Consider the following 15,125-nt stretch of genomic DNA (forward strand, 5'->3'; position numbering starts at 1 on the left):
TAATGCTTTTCAATATTCAGTAGACATCTCCTACCGGCTTATACGAGTTACGGAGAACCGTCGTAAAACGAACCTCGTAACTTCTCATTACTCGGGAGGTGTCATAAATTTCGGTTACATTCCTAAAATAGCAAATAAAGTAATTAACTATCGTAACATAAAATTTATACCAGTCGTAAAGCGAGGGTCTTTCCTACTTTAATTTAAAAGCCGTAAATTTTGAGTAACGATTTGGACTGGCGTGCCAAAAAGTAAAATGGCGACAGATCAATTTCACTAACAACTCACTTATAAACAATTTTATGTAGGTCAATTTCAATTTTCTTTTCTATATTCGAATCGTAGACGAACTATTTATTAAACAGACAACGCAAACAGAACAATTACAAGACGAAATTTGAATATTTTGGTGACTTTTTACGGAACAAAATCGCTCGTAACTAGCAAAGTTCTTTGGAAATCTTCGAGTGTAACGCGTTGCAGATTGTCCCGCGATTCTTTTGTAGTTAAATTAGTTAATTCAATACGGGAAAAAATTTTAAAACATGAAAAACTTTATAAAAATTCGGTAATTCCATTAGCGCTTAGTTACATCAGAAAAAAAAAAACGTGAATCGGAGGAGAAATTTGCTGAGAATGTGCCAAATATTCACTTTTCCAGATTTATAATCGATTAAATTAATTAAATTGCGTGTTCGTGAAAGTTACAGCTGATATTTCACGTAACTATTGAAACTTTGCCTTAATTAATACGTAAGATCGGTTTTTATTGGCTCGTTTATTTGACGTCTCGCGCGGTTTCCTTCGTCCTTTCGTCTCCGAGCGCGATATACGGACCCTTCTCCCTGTTACGCTCGCGATCTATCGAGTTTCCGGCCACACCCCTTCCGGTCCCCCACTTACTTGGTGGGAATGGAGTAGTCTTCGTCTTACGTCCACTCTATAGACGCCCGTAGGCCACATCTCCCTTCCGACCAATGGTCGAAAGAGCGGCACTCTCTACTCTGATCGATGTTAAACCCACACTTTGGAATTGCCCCGCCTTCCGTGCACCTTTCTCTTGTCTGTAACCACTCTAACTTCCTTCACGTCACACGTTACGCCGCGTCACGCACGTTGCCTAAATGACACCGACCCAAATGATGTTAACAACCGTCTTCCGCTTATACAAGAATCAGTTTTTTTTAATAAAAGATACAGTTTTATACGAGAATTTATATAACACAAATCGAGGCAGACGCCCATGGGGTCCCATGGGCTTAAGGTTGCTTATTTCACACTTTCCTTTCCTCCTTTATTTCCTCTTCCTCTAATTCTACTTTCTATTACTTCTTCCTTCCTTATCACACAGGGCAAAGTCTGTTGCTTACACAGACAGCCCTTCTTATCTTTAAATATAAATAAATAAATAAATAAATATAACACAAATCATTTACGTGCTGGAAACTATTAAACACACTGTAAGTAGCATCGACTCTCCGCCATATTGAAAAGGGGAGAGATTTCGCGTCGCGTAAATCGACGCGCTACAGGCAACGACGCCATGTTACAACTTCAAAAAGTTTAATGACGGGAAAAGTTTCAAAAAAATTTCGTAATTAAAATTTAAAAATGCGTCTCAGCTTTTCCACAAATTAGAAATATCGAGAATATAATACTATTGTTACGTAAAATGCGAGGATTACGAACGGTATTGTTAGACCACGTAACAATAGTGTTATTATTTCGTTATATACGAAAGGAAGGAGATAAAAATTGGAAAAATTTAATTTAATAAAAAAAACAAAAAAAACTAAATTTTAACCCCGGAACGCCAGGGGCCGACGCGACACTCCTTCCACCCGCCTGCTTATTGCCCTGTAGGCCGCTTCTGCTTATATTTGCCACGATCCGGTCATCTCCCAGGTCCTAACGCGCGCTCGAGGCTCTCACGACCTCATGTCGCGCCTGCCCACCATCTCACCTCATTATGAGTCGCGATCAGCGCGTAATGTATCGGCACAGATGCGTGGCCTTCGTGTCACCGTTTTCCCGCGGGTATCCATGCCCGTGGCATTTATGAATCTCCCAACGGTAGCGAATGGTTGTGCCGATGACAGTCACTGCTCTCGCCTTACAGTAAGCAGCAATTTCTTTATTTCCTCTTCCTCTAATTCTACTTTCTATTACTTCTTCCTTCCTTATCACACAGGGCAAAGTCTGTTGCTTACACAGACAGCCCTTCTTATCTTTAAATATAAATAAATAAATAAATAAATATAACACAAATCATTTACGTGCTGGAAACTATTAAACACACTGTAAGTAGCATCGACTCTCCGCCATATTGAAAAGGGGAGAGATTTCGCGTCGCGTAAATCGACGCGCTACAGGCAACGACGCCATGTTACAACTTCAAAAAGTTTAATGACGGGAAAAGTTTCAAAAAAATTTCGTAATTAAAATTTAAAAATGCGTCTCAGCTTTTCCACAAATTAGAAATATCGAGAATATAATACTATTGTTACGTAAAATGCGAGGATTACGAACGGTATTGTTAGACCACGTAACAATAGTGTTATTATTTCGTTATATACGAAAGGAAGGAGATAAAAATTGGAAAAATTTAAATAATTTCCGTTACGTAATGTGCCGTTACTTTATATTTATTGAATGTTAGAAGGAAACTTAGAATATGGCAAATTGTCTGACGGAGATGACCAATTTCCTTATAATTCACGTTGGGATTTGACGAAGAGAAAGATCCGTTGGCAATCTTCCTACTTCTTAGTCTTTAAAGATCGTTAGAAAATGATTATTGTCCATGTATGAATACTTCATCCTTCTTCATCCTTCTTCATCCAATGGCATTACAAAACAAAAAATAAAATAAAAATAAACAATAAAAAAAAAAGAAGAACGTGGAATTCAATTGTCTTTGAAATTTCTCTAAACGTCTTCATATGGTTTCAATAGACGTTCTTATTGACTTTGAAGATCATCGAGCCTTCAAAGACAACCGAATGAAGTTGCTAGTTACAAAGGCAATTGTTACGAAGCACGAGAGAATTGCTAACAATAAAGCAAACTATTACGAAGAACGAGGAAGTTAATTATTATGCCTTTGTATCCTTTTTAACTCTATTTAAAATTTATTTTGTATACTAGTACTTTCTATATATTAACAGGACTTATTATACTGGAAATTATGGATGCAGATATACAGGTGAACTAAATAAAGAACATTATTTTTGATCTGTAAGACTAAATATCTGCATCCATAATTTCCAGTATAGTAAGTCCTGTTAATATATAGAAAGTACTAGTATACAAAATAAATTTAAAATCACGAGGAAGTTGCTAGCAACTAAGCATATTGTTAAGAAGCGCGAGGAAGTTGCTAATAGGCCAAATGATGCAAATGATTGTTACAAAGTGGGAGGAAGTTGCAAACAAAAAAACATATTGTTAAGAAGCGCGATGGTGACGAACAATTCGGACTATCGAAGGCTCGTCGTTCTTGAATTAAAATACGATATTAAAAAAAAAAACAACAAATTATTCTAATATGGGATCGAGATTTCTGATAGTTAATATAAGTTACGATCTTAACTTGAAATAGCAACAAAGATAAACAAGCGCTTGTAGTTAACATCGCTTAAGAACATGGCTCCAAAATAATGATTTTTCTGTAAAGTTTCCCGTAAAGTATGGCAAACGTAACATTCGTTAACCTTGGACCGTCCGGTGGTCTACTCCTCTACCATTTTCAGTTCCGACTCATCGACCATAGGCTCCGAGTTCCGCGCTATCGGTTATTTTCTAGATCTGTATAGTGTGTAGTGTTTGTAAATGTCACGCGCCATTTGATGCGATGAAACGAAGCGTTATCGATTGACATTTTCGAGTGTTACACGTAAGAGCCTGTCTCGAGACTCGACAAAATTATAATGCAATTGATAAATAATTAAATTCGGAATATCGATGTGCAAACTACACGCAAACTGCTGTAATTCTTCAGTCACTGGCAGAAATTTATAAATTCTAGTTTATAGGCCTTTGTTTATATCGATTTGTTCTGTTATTCCTGTAGGTTTGCATGGTTTAGTATTTATTTACACTTCGCCGTGTATGGCTCACCGAACGAAACAAATAAACAGAAGAAATTAATGCGAATGGCACAAATTTAGTACGAGTCGGGTGTATGCTACCCTACTATAATAGTAGTTTCTCTATTATAGATTACTATATTGGCTACGAAGGACACGAGAATAACTCGAAAACACAAAAAAACAGGTCAATGTAGAGGGGGAAACCACACTGGGAGAGTATTGGGGGTCGAAACTTGCCTCTACGAAGAGTAGAGCCAGTTACCATAGAGACAATACACGAAATGAGCGTGTTACTATCGATGTTTTCGACACAGGTTACGTCATAAGGCAGTCTTACTGTGGCCAAATCGGGGCAACGGGGGGAGCTCTTTTCATTGTAATTTTGTCATTATGGCGGTTGTTAAGCGTATACTTCACTTCGAACTAAAAGCATAAGCGGATATTCACGAATACAATAAAAAAATCGGATTGAAAAAGTCACTAAATGTTTGTTCCGTGACATTTTTTCGATAATTGTAGTTTCTCTCCAAGTAGCATTTTCACGGATATCGATTTTTATATTAGCGTAACTCCTAATTATTTTACTGGACGTTCTCTATCATTTCTATTTTCCTGTGTACATAAAGTGTATATATATATATTATAAAATGCATAGGAGTCACTAATACTACGTCATTACATGAAATATGACGCGTGTAACTTCGGTATAAATAGCCAAACCATCCAAAAATGTTAGGTATTATGTACTGTATCGGTATAATTTATCAATTTCCTACAAATTTCTATATATAATTGCCATTTCTGTTAAGGACTTTATACAGAATTTGTAATAAATAGGTTAGTATATACCGAAATTATGGCTGTATCAGAGGTCTTTTATACTTTAAAATGTAATTAAGTAACACATGGCGCAAAATTATTATACTTAATAGTGTATTTGATAGGTGAAGTCGATGCTGGGTTTATTAAACTCTAGGCAAATCGAAAATAAAAAAAGTACAGTACATCGTGTGGAACTAGTGTTGACATGTTTCGGTTTTCCAAAGTAAGGACAATGATAGTAATGCGCACGTGGGAGAGTTATAACGGGAGGAATCTTGTGGTAGCATCCCCTCAGTTTAATATGCTTCAAGCGAAAAGTTTTAAGAAATGTGTAACACTTTCCAGCTTCTCTTTGATATGGCCGAGAAACACTAGGGCGGATTTAGGGGATGAGCAGGGCACAGTTGCACCCCTTTCTGGAGGGTACCCCTGAGTTAAGCAGGATAGTTCAGACAGTAAAAAACTTTGTAAAGCATATTATTTCCTTTCTGCAACCTCTCCAAAAAGTTCTGGATCTGCTATTGGTAATATACACTAGTAGTCGATATTAGCCGCAACTTTTTTCCCCTTTTCTTATCCATTTTGCTGTTAGGAAGGACATTCTATCACTAAATAAGGAGGATGGAAGGGCATTGCAACTGAAGTAAGGACCATCCTTACCAAATTAGGACGAGTGGCAATGAGTTCTTGATGCTGTTTACTATACGCAATTAGATTTCCCGAGCTTCTGTATTGATCAGACAATGACTCATTTTCCTACTCCTCGTGAGAAATTTTGACAGTTTGAACAGGATTCGAACCCGAACCTCTTATGACATTAGGTAAATACTTTAAAACTATGTCGTTTAGTTGATTCTCAACGCAGGTGGATGCCATTTACAGCTTATCTACTGTACCTTCAAAAAACATATTTAAAATTGATTGAAGACGTTATACAGAGGTTAAAATAAGAAGTTCAAAAGGTTACGAGGAGTTTAAAGTACTATGGTTAAAGTCAGGATTAAAGAGATTACGTAAAAGTTGAAGCAAGAATTGAAAATGTTATGCAGCGGTTGGAATTGAAGGTGTTGTTCAAAGGAGTTAAAACGTTATATAGAGTTTAAAGCATAAAAGCAGAGCATAAAAGTTTAAGTGATTAAAGTACAGGGTAAAGAGGTATTGCACGACTTATAGCTGCTTTGTCATGTACAGCTTCTGAGCCACGCGTTATATGGCGTATCGATCGAACACTATCAGTAGTATAGATAGTAATATAGAATTGATCGATCTCTTCCAATAACTGATTGATATTATAGTAAACTCGATAAGATTTCTCATAAAAATCAATTTAGTTTATTTCTGGCAATTGTATAGATCGAGCTATTTCTTGTGTTACTATATAAATGCAAAGGGTTTCTATAGAGAAATTCTATGGATAGTAATTAAGATTATTAAGATATTTTTAAAAAACATAATCAAATATGGAGGACGATAAATCGATTAAGATTTAAAATTTAATTTGAATTCAAAATTTAGAGAGAATTTATTTTTAAAAAGCGAAAGAAAACACGCAAATGCAATTGTTGAAGTACATTTGCGTGTTTTTCGTCTTTTTTCGCCTATTAGATGCGTTTATAATATGTTACTAAATTCGATTCTTTAATGTACAAAGAATCTAATTTTTTAGTACAATCCAACCTCTAACAACAAGCACCTGTAAAAGCATTTTTTTATATTTACGTCAGTAGTCGCAGTGGCCAAGCGGTTCTGTTTCCCGAACACTTGGAGTCGGTCGTGGTGGGTTCGCTCCTGGCCAGGACGGGCTGGCCACGTGGAGTTTTCCGAGTTTTCTCCACGTTTGTAACGCTTGAATAGGGTCAGTTACCCTTCCGGAAGGCATTCCCCCTAGGCAGATCACCTAAGTGCTGCGTTACCGTAATTTAATAAACAAACAAACAGTGGAGGCTTGACTGTACTTCGCAATCTCTAAACTGTTGATTACGAAGAGAGTCGCCGTTATGCATGCTTACTTTCTTCTTTCAAATTCTATAGTTTTATATCATTTTGTGTTTAAATTAGATTAAAATGTTACTTTTATTTTTGCCTGTATATCTATTTAAAAAATAAGTAAAGGTGATACATACAGGCGGCATACTGTAAAATTGTAAATGATCTCTTCAACTTTGACAATTGACAGAGACGATTGGTTAAGCTTGTCGTTGACGCTCATTGTCGTCTTTATTTGTCGCACGTGTGAATCGCCTTAATGTAAGCCTATACGCGGGGGTTAGATACTTACTTTTAATTCTTAGTTAGTTTAATTATCAACAGGTAACACTTGGAGATTAGATGTTGAGAACAAACCATCGTTCAAAATTATACTTTATTATTTAAAAATAAAAGTTGAAAAAATAAAGATCTGTTTTCTTAAATGAACACACTAAAAACCAAATATTTTTGAGACTACTTGTAAATGGGAGGCACAAACCAAATTACCCTAATGATGTGATAGGGCCTGATTTTATGTATGTGACGTATATATTGACTTAATATTGATCCATCTTACACAGAATCAAAGGTCGAGAGGTGTTGGTCATTCTACAATTTCAGTTTTTCATCGTGCAAACCCAAAAAATCTTGTATTACGTAATGTTGACGTCATACAGTGTATTTGAACGTTATACAAGTATTGAACATTAGGAATTCTAAGTATTTTTATTTTTATTATTAAAAAAAAAAGTAAAACATATATATCACATTAAATGCTTTTACAATGGCTAAAATTCGGACAATGGAAATTTGTAATCGTGACTACCAGAAATTGTTTTTATTATTTTTTAAAACATGTTCCAAATGTACTATTCTTAAAGTTTAAAGTATATTTTTTCATTTCTTTTAAATTTAAAAAATAAAATTGTGTAATTTGATTACTTATTAAAATTCATTAAAATATGGCAAAAATAATTGTTTGATAATCACGCATTTTTGTTTAATTCTTTCCGCCCTCTATACCCTAACAAGGCCACTTTTTAGCAAACCGATTATGGGTTCGGCCAGGCCCACAATGGAGCGGCCGAGCCCTGATATATTCTGATGAACGACCCCAAAAAATTTCTGGGGGTTTTCAATCCGTTCGGATTCGATCCCGGATTCCCAAAAGCAATAGGTTTCCTCCTTAATCTTTCAGTCATTCGGCCGTCGGTTTGGGGACCTTAGATCGAGTGCCCATCACTGACCACTGAAAACTGATAGTTAATTGGTCGAGGGTTCGCGCCTGGCCAACGGGCTGGCCACGTGGAATTCTCTAGATTTTCTTCAAGTTTATAACACCCAAATAGGGACCAGTTTCCTTCATAAGTCCTCCCGAAAGGCAGATCGTCTACGTGTCGCGTTGCCATAATAATAATTAAAAAAAAACCTAAATCTAAGATCGAATCTGAACGGGTTGAAAAACTCCAGAAATTTTTCGGAGATGGTCCATCAGGATAAGTAGGGGCGTTCCCTCGCTCTCGGCCGCCCCATTGTAGGCCTAGCCGAACCAGTATTAGGCTTGTTAAAAAGAGGCCTTAGTTTCCACAGAACGGAAAGACTTTTTAAAAGTCAGCCGTGTGTATCGTATACAAATTTATTAATCCGTGGAGATATTTTTGAAGAACATAGCAATTTCAATTAAAATATCTATGATATAAGGTTTCATGGTAAAATTTTGAAAATAATTGTAAATTATGGAAATTCGTTGTTGCAACTTTCATCGAGGTAGCGTGCAATCCATTAGGCGTTCGAATAATGCTTTTAATTGCGTCCTTCGTCCCTAGTTTGATTTGCGTGTTTGCACGCCAAGTACGCACTGATAGGCTGTTGCAAATACAACAACACGTTGCTTTTCTTACATTGATTTGCGTAGTATAGAAGATTTCCTATCTTACATCAGCATTAGAGAGCATTTTGGGAAAGGCCAAAGAGCACTCAATTTACCATAAGATGCCATGAAAATTAATTTCGCCAAAACTTTCATAATAATTAAATATTTATACCTGATTGTTTTTTAAATGAAAATAAACGAATTAACTAACAGAGTCTCGATTCATATATTGAAGTTACATTGCGTGAATAAATACGTGCTTTTGGTTTTCATTATTAGTTTTAAATGGTTAAAAATATTCTTGACAACAGCATTGGCATAATACGAACGCAAACACCGGTATATTGAGGAAAATGAAAACTTTCGATTTAAACACACAATTTATTGTCAAGGTTAAAGTATGTTTATTACGTACCACCTGGAGTAACGACTCGGATCTACCAGTATATTAGATTATTAATAGAAGCATTACACATACATGCTGTAGACGGCATAATGTCGAGGAGGTTAATATGTTAGTGTACCGCTCTGTGGACCCAGGATCGAATCCAGAAGAACTCAAGAATTTTTAGCGGATGATAGACGAAGATCCCATCCCTTACCACTCTAGCAGTGGCGTGCCGTGACATTTGATGGGGAAGCTGTGTTTCTGTAAGAAGCCGACTTCTATTACCTAGACCCTAGACCATTACTGACGCGCAATTAGTTAATTGCGCGTCAGTAATGGTCTAGGGTCCGTTCGTACATGGGTGGTGGCTGTAGAGACAAAGACGTCAAGTATCTAACAAAAACCATTTATTTTAACATAAAATAAACATATACTATGTACAAAATAGTTTGCTTTAAAACAATCAGCCGTTCGAACGTCCCGAGCGTCGATGTGGTTCGTCGATGGTCGATCGAAGGTAGCCCGGGACAGTGGCGTTGACGAGTCTGTAAGGCACGGGGAGACCTCGTCCGTTGGAGTCGGGGACACGGTCTAAGTCCGAAGTGGCACGGGTTACAGGTTGGCACAATAGACGAGAAATTGTTTTTTTTTTTCCTTTTTCTTTTTTTGCGCGTTGACACACGGCGTTACGGTTATTCGGAACGTTAACCGAGTGCCAGGTGTTCTCGATTGTCGGAGATTATATCAATCTTCGTTCTTTCTTTCGTCCATTTGATTGGTCATTCTCCCTCGATCACGCTTACGTATAGTAACCCTGGTTACTATACGTAACGAGACTCTTACCTGGAGCGAAAGAAAAGTCAAAATAGAAGATGAATTCGATCTTCCACCGATCATAGGACGACTTCCTTCCGCGATTTATGGTTTCTGCCCGGCAGTTTGATATAAACAATGAGTGTCCGACTACAAACGACTTTTACCTGTGTTTTTTTAAACTAACAAATTTTTCTCTAAATTAACCGTTTTTCGCGTCTTTCGTGACGAGTCAGACCTGTCTGAAACATGACATTTCCATAAAAGTTTTAAACAAATACCGGAAATGACAAAAATAAACAATTTATGTATTTTAGTTCTAAAATACAAATAATGCTTACATAATACAAATTGATACGATACAAACAATGATAGAAAAACTTGTTTTTTAATTTTTTATAAACTAATCTATTCGGCGATTTTTTCCGCGGAGTCGTTAATTACTTTATCATAAAAGTCGCTGTCGTCGACTCCATCAAGTATTTGAAAGCTCTTTTTCTATCCAAAGCAACGCTAGCGACCACAATTTTTCCTCGGACCGAGTGTTCCTGGCCAATGTATGAATTCTCTCGGTGGTCGAAAAACTGCGCTCAACACACCCACCGGTAGATGGTACCGTAAAAAGTAATGATATTAAATCATATAATTCTTTTAGTACGTCTTTGTTCGGATCGACATTAATTATATGTTTTATGTTTAAGAGTTACTTGTCAATATAGTCCGGACACGAATATAAATATTGCGATTCACTACGTAATTTAGATAAATTAAGTAAATTTTATGGGAAATTTTTTGATTTAAGGAATTAAAACACGCTTGGAAAAATTGTTAATAATTTTAATAATATTAAAAACTTCTAAAAGTGAGAAAAATTCTAAAGATTTTATGTCTAAAAATCTGTCAATATAATTACAGTGTAATTAAAAGAAAATTATAATCAAATATAACTTTGCAAAAAAACGTACATAAAAATAACATTGAATACTCTTTAATTTTTAAATCTTAAACAATTCACTTAGTCAGATAGTTTCTTAGCCAGTGGCTAAGGGATAGAATGGTTGGAAGCGTTAGGGCTGTTTCACACTATGACCGACTGGGCCGACCGGTCCGACTCCTAGTCGTATTGCCATGGCAACAGCAGTCGGTCGACAAACTGGTCGTTCCAGTCGGACAGATTTAAAAAGTTAAATATTTGTAGTCGCGTCGGAGCAGTCGGTGAGCTACAGCCAATGAGAGCTTCGAAGCTATAACCAATCAGAGTTTAGATTTATCCGAAGTTAGAAAATGGCGGAAGGTAAAGTTTCTCGGAAGCTTTAATAAACGAAGTTAGAAAATATCCATGGCTTTATGATATTCGGCGAGCCGATTATAAAGGCGACATTGAAAAAAATAATTGGTTAGAGTAAAGCGAAAGGTATCCAGCTAAAAAAATAGTCTTAAACTTCATATTAACGAATAGACGTAGACATATCTAAATGTAATTTGATACGCTGAATCGATTGGTATTAAAAAAATATTACTTACGATCAACCGTTTAAAAGTTACGAACAATTTTTTATTTCCGTCTATTTGCTTCGTTTAAGAACAACTTTATTAAGAAATACGCAGGCACTCATCGATATTAACAAAACGAATTACTTTAATTCACCATAATACATTTCATTTACAAGAGAAAGCGACATTAAAAATGCTAAAATGGTGTCGTTAGCCCGCGAACACACGACAACCTTATAAAGACGGCCATGTTTTCTGTTTAAATTGAAAAACTTACCACGATTGGCTAGTGTTCTGATCTGTAAGACGCGTTCCGATTGGTCCTTACGAGTCGGCCACCGACATAATCGTACTCAGTGTGAATTCTTTTACTACTAGTCGGCCCGATTATAGGCTCGGGCGGGTCGGACCGGTCGGACCGGTCGGTGACAGTGTGAAACAGCCCTTACACGTGTGTAGTTTCCACCAGCTAAACCGGCTGAGGTTGGTGCTCTGTAAAGCGCATGTGCCAATGCCCTCTGGCTGCTTTACACCATTCAGTTATTCTCGCCGTGAAAGCTGTCTCGGAAGCGCTTCCATTCCGCCACTGACATTCGAATATACAATAGCAATCTTATCGTTTTTTTCACATGTAGTATAGAATTTTTTAATAAGATACATAATGCAGTTATAATAAAATATTAATTTTAATTAATTCAAAGTACGTTAAAATATGAAAATTTATATTTTAGAAAATACAAGGGAATGTCATTGGAAGATGGATGCGGCGCTTCCACCGCTTCCAATGACGGCACGCCACTGCACTCTAGTGCTTCCATTGTGAGGCTGGCCGAACCCACAATGAGTATGAATCAAAGGCCCCTTAGTGCCTATAGGATGGAAAGAGCCAAAAATGAAAATAAAGACTGAAAATTGATTCTACTCATGTACTATTTAGCACTTATTTTTGTTACTTTATCTCGACTTGTACTGTACTCTCTAATATGTACGAATAATTCAGAATTAACTTTTGTTCAAGTTGCAAGTATCAGTAGATACGAATATAACAGATCTTTTAAAACTTTCATACTTATACTAGTAAAGTAAGTTACAGTAGTTAGCTTGGGCGAGCAGTTTAAACAGTAATATGTCACAAATAAAAGATTATAAGTGATTTATTGTTGATAAAAGAAAAGAATATGATGAAAAGGACAGATAAAAAAGAAAAGTGTAATTCTAAAAAAATTAAACTAAGCTAAATAAATAAACTAAAAAATAAAAAATAAATAGAATTATTTCGCATTTAAGCGGGAAAAGTCTTGGATAAATTGGAGTCGCTCGTTAAAACCAGCCGCGTTAGAGATTTTGTCCAGTCTCAACTGAGGGAACTGTCTCTCCCTCAATCTTCGAGAATCGTGGACAGGTCCAATCTTGTGCTCCAGTTCCAGAAGGTTCCTGACCAATGCCACTACCACAAACTGCTAACGAGATATTCCAAAAAGTTCCAGAATATTTTTTTTTGGAGAAAATTGTGGAAAATTAGAACTAGTGAAAGGTGTCATGTAGTGGAGATGAGACAGTACTACTGCCATTACAGCCGCTGTAACAGCGAGAGCAAGTGCAGCACGGGGGCTGTCTACATAGACGTAAACCTGTTTCTTTTTTCTTTGAACTCGGATAAATTTTCCATGGTTTAACCTAAATTCACCAAACACGGCAAAAATATAAAGCAACCCTTTGGCTTTATATTTCAGAAAACAGCACTCAAAAATGTCGAAATCTTTTTTGTTATTAAGCGTCAAAGAGGCGAAAGTCGACATTTTCGTTTTTTAATTATATCGTATCTCAGAATTAATTATACTTTCCAAAAATTATTTTATGCACATGCCAGAATTCCACTGAGCATTATGATACCAAAATCATCAAAATCTAACGTGAAATTTTTTTTAAAACTCCGAAACGAAACCGTAAAAGTTATCCCAGAAGCCTGAGTTTGCTTACTGCTCGCCCAGGCAATAATACCAATGTAATTTCGGTCATGTAACATAAAGTTCTCATCAAAATACTTCAAACCAAAATAAAGAAAATATGTCCGAGATAAGGAGGATATTTCATAACTCGTATTTAGTTGATGCTCGTTTATGAATTCCAAAAATCTGATAAACTCCATCTTGAAATTGGCATTTTGCAATAATGGCTTCACTATGGAAATCGTCATAAAAATATTCTAAAAAACTTAAAGATTAATACAAAACTATTCAAATTATAAAATATTTTGTTGATGCCCGGACCGATCCACAAAGACATCAAAATTAAGGCCACAATCAGTGTCGATAACTGTTACAGAAATCTCTTTTGACATCGCCAATGTGCCCACCAGTGGTCAAGCGGTTCCATTCCCTGAACACTGGGAGTTCGGTCGTGGATTGGCGCTTGGCCAGAACGGGCAGGCCACATAAAGATTTCTCCACGTCTGTAATGCCTGAATAGGGGCCAGCTACCCTTAAAAAGATTTTCCGTAAGGCATTCCCCCTAGGCAGATCACTCAAGTGTTGCGTTGCCGTAACTTAACTAAGCAAACAAACAGACATCGCCAATGATTGCTAAGGTCAAAATGTAGATTGTGAATGGTTAGCCATGTCGTTGGCGCTCGTTGTCGTCATAATTTTGGCTTGTAAGGCTACGCATACAAACGACAAGGTTACGATAACGACTATCGACGGCAGGCTTAACCAATCACTTAGATCGATTGTTAAATATCTAAGAGATGACTGGTGGAAATAGTCGTTGACGCCTATTGCCGTTTTAATTTTGCCATCCATGTTTAATTGGCCTGTAGGCATTGGTTTTCTCTATTCATTTCCAGACACTTAATTATTGGCCGGATGGCCATGGCAGCCTACCGCCCTGGATAACCTGGGATAGAATCCGGACGGGTCGAGAAATCTCCAGGAATTTTTCAAGGGATGGTCCGACCGGATATGTCGACCCCCGTCCCTCACCACCCGGCCACCCCATTGTGAGCCTAGTCGAACATTGTGGGCCTAGTCGAACATAAGTGGATTGCTAAAACAGGCACTCTTAATGCCCACAGGGCGAAAAAAGTTTTTTAAAAAACCACTTAAAAATTAGTGTGATATATTGTCTGAGGATCCAATAGACCATAACAAATTAAATATTTAATAAAATATATCAAATTGCCCTAGCTCTCAATAAAGTGGTATATATAACAAATGAGAGCTTATGATACAATTGGGTCAATGTATCTTCGATTACGTGACCTTAGCCAAGATTATGACTCGAGATCGATTTTGTAGAATAATCAAGTTCTTTCTCCCTAAGTACACATGCTGAGAAGCATTTTCTATCCATTATTTGAAAAGTCTTTCAATTATATCGAGTAATTTCCGTTAAAAAGCATTCATTAAATATAAAAATATCAAACATTATATATATACTTTTCTATTTATTTAATCCCAAATCGAAAATAAATATCAAATAAGTGATGTGTTTAAACAGTATTTGTTTGCTATGGATCGAACTTGCTTCTCGTTGGTAATAATTCACATTTTGAAGTTGTATTTTGATCGAAAGGTGAAAATCTTGTGAAATAAAATTTGTGTTTATCCTAATTTTGGGCATTTAAATATTTTTTCGTTCCTATGTATACAACAGGAGAAATAAATTCTGATTTTGT

This window comes from Centruroides vittatus, unplaced genomic scaffold (assembly GCF_030686945.1).
Source record: "Centruroides vittatus isolate TY-2023 unplaced genomic scaffold, ASM3068694v2 contig_461, whole genome shotgun sequence".
Taxonomy (NCBI): Eukaryota; Metazoa; Arthropoda; class Arachnida; order Scorpiones; family Buthidae; genus Centruroides; species Centruroides vittatus.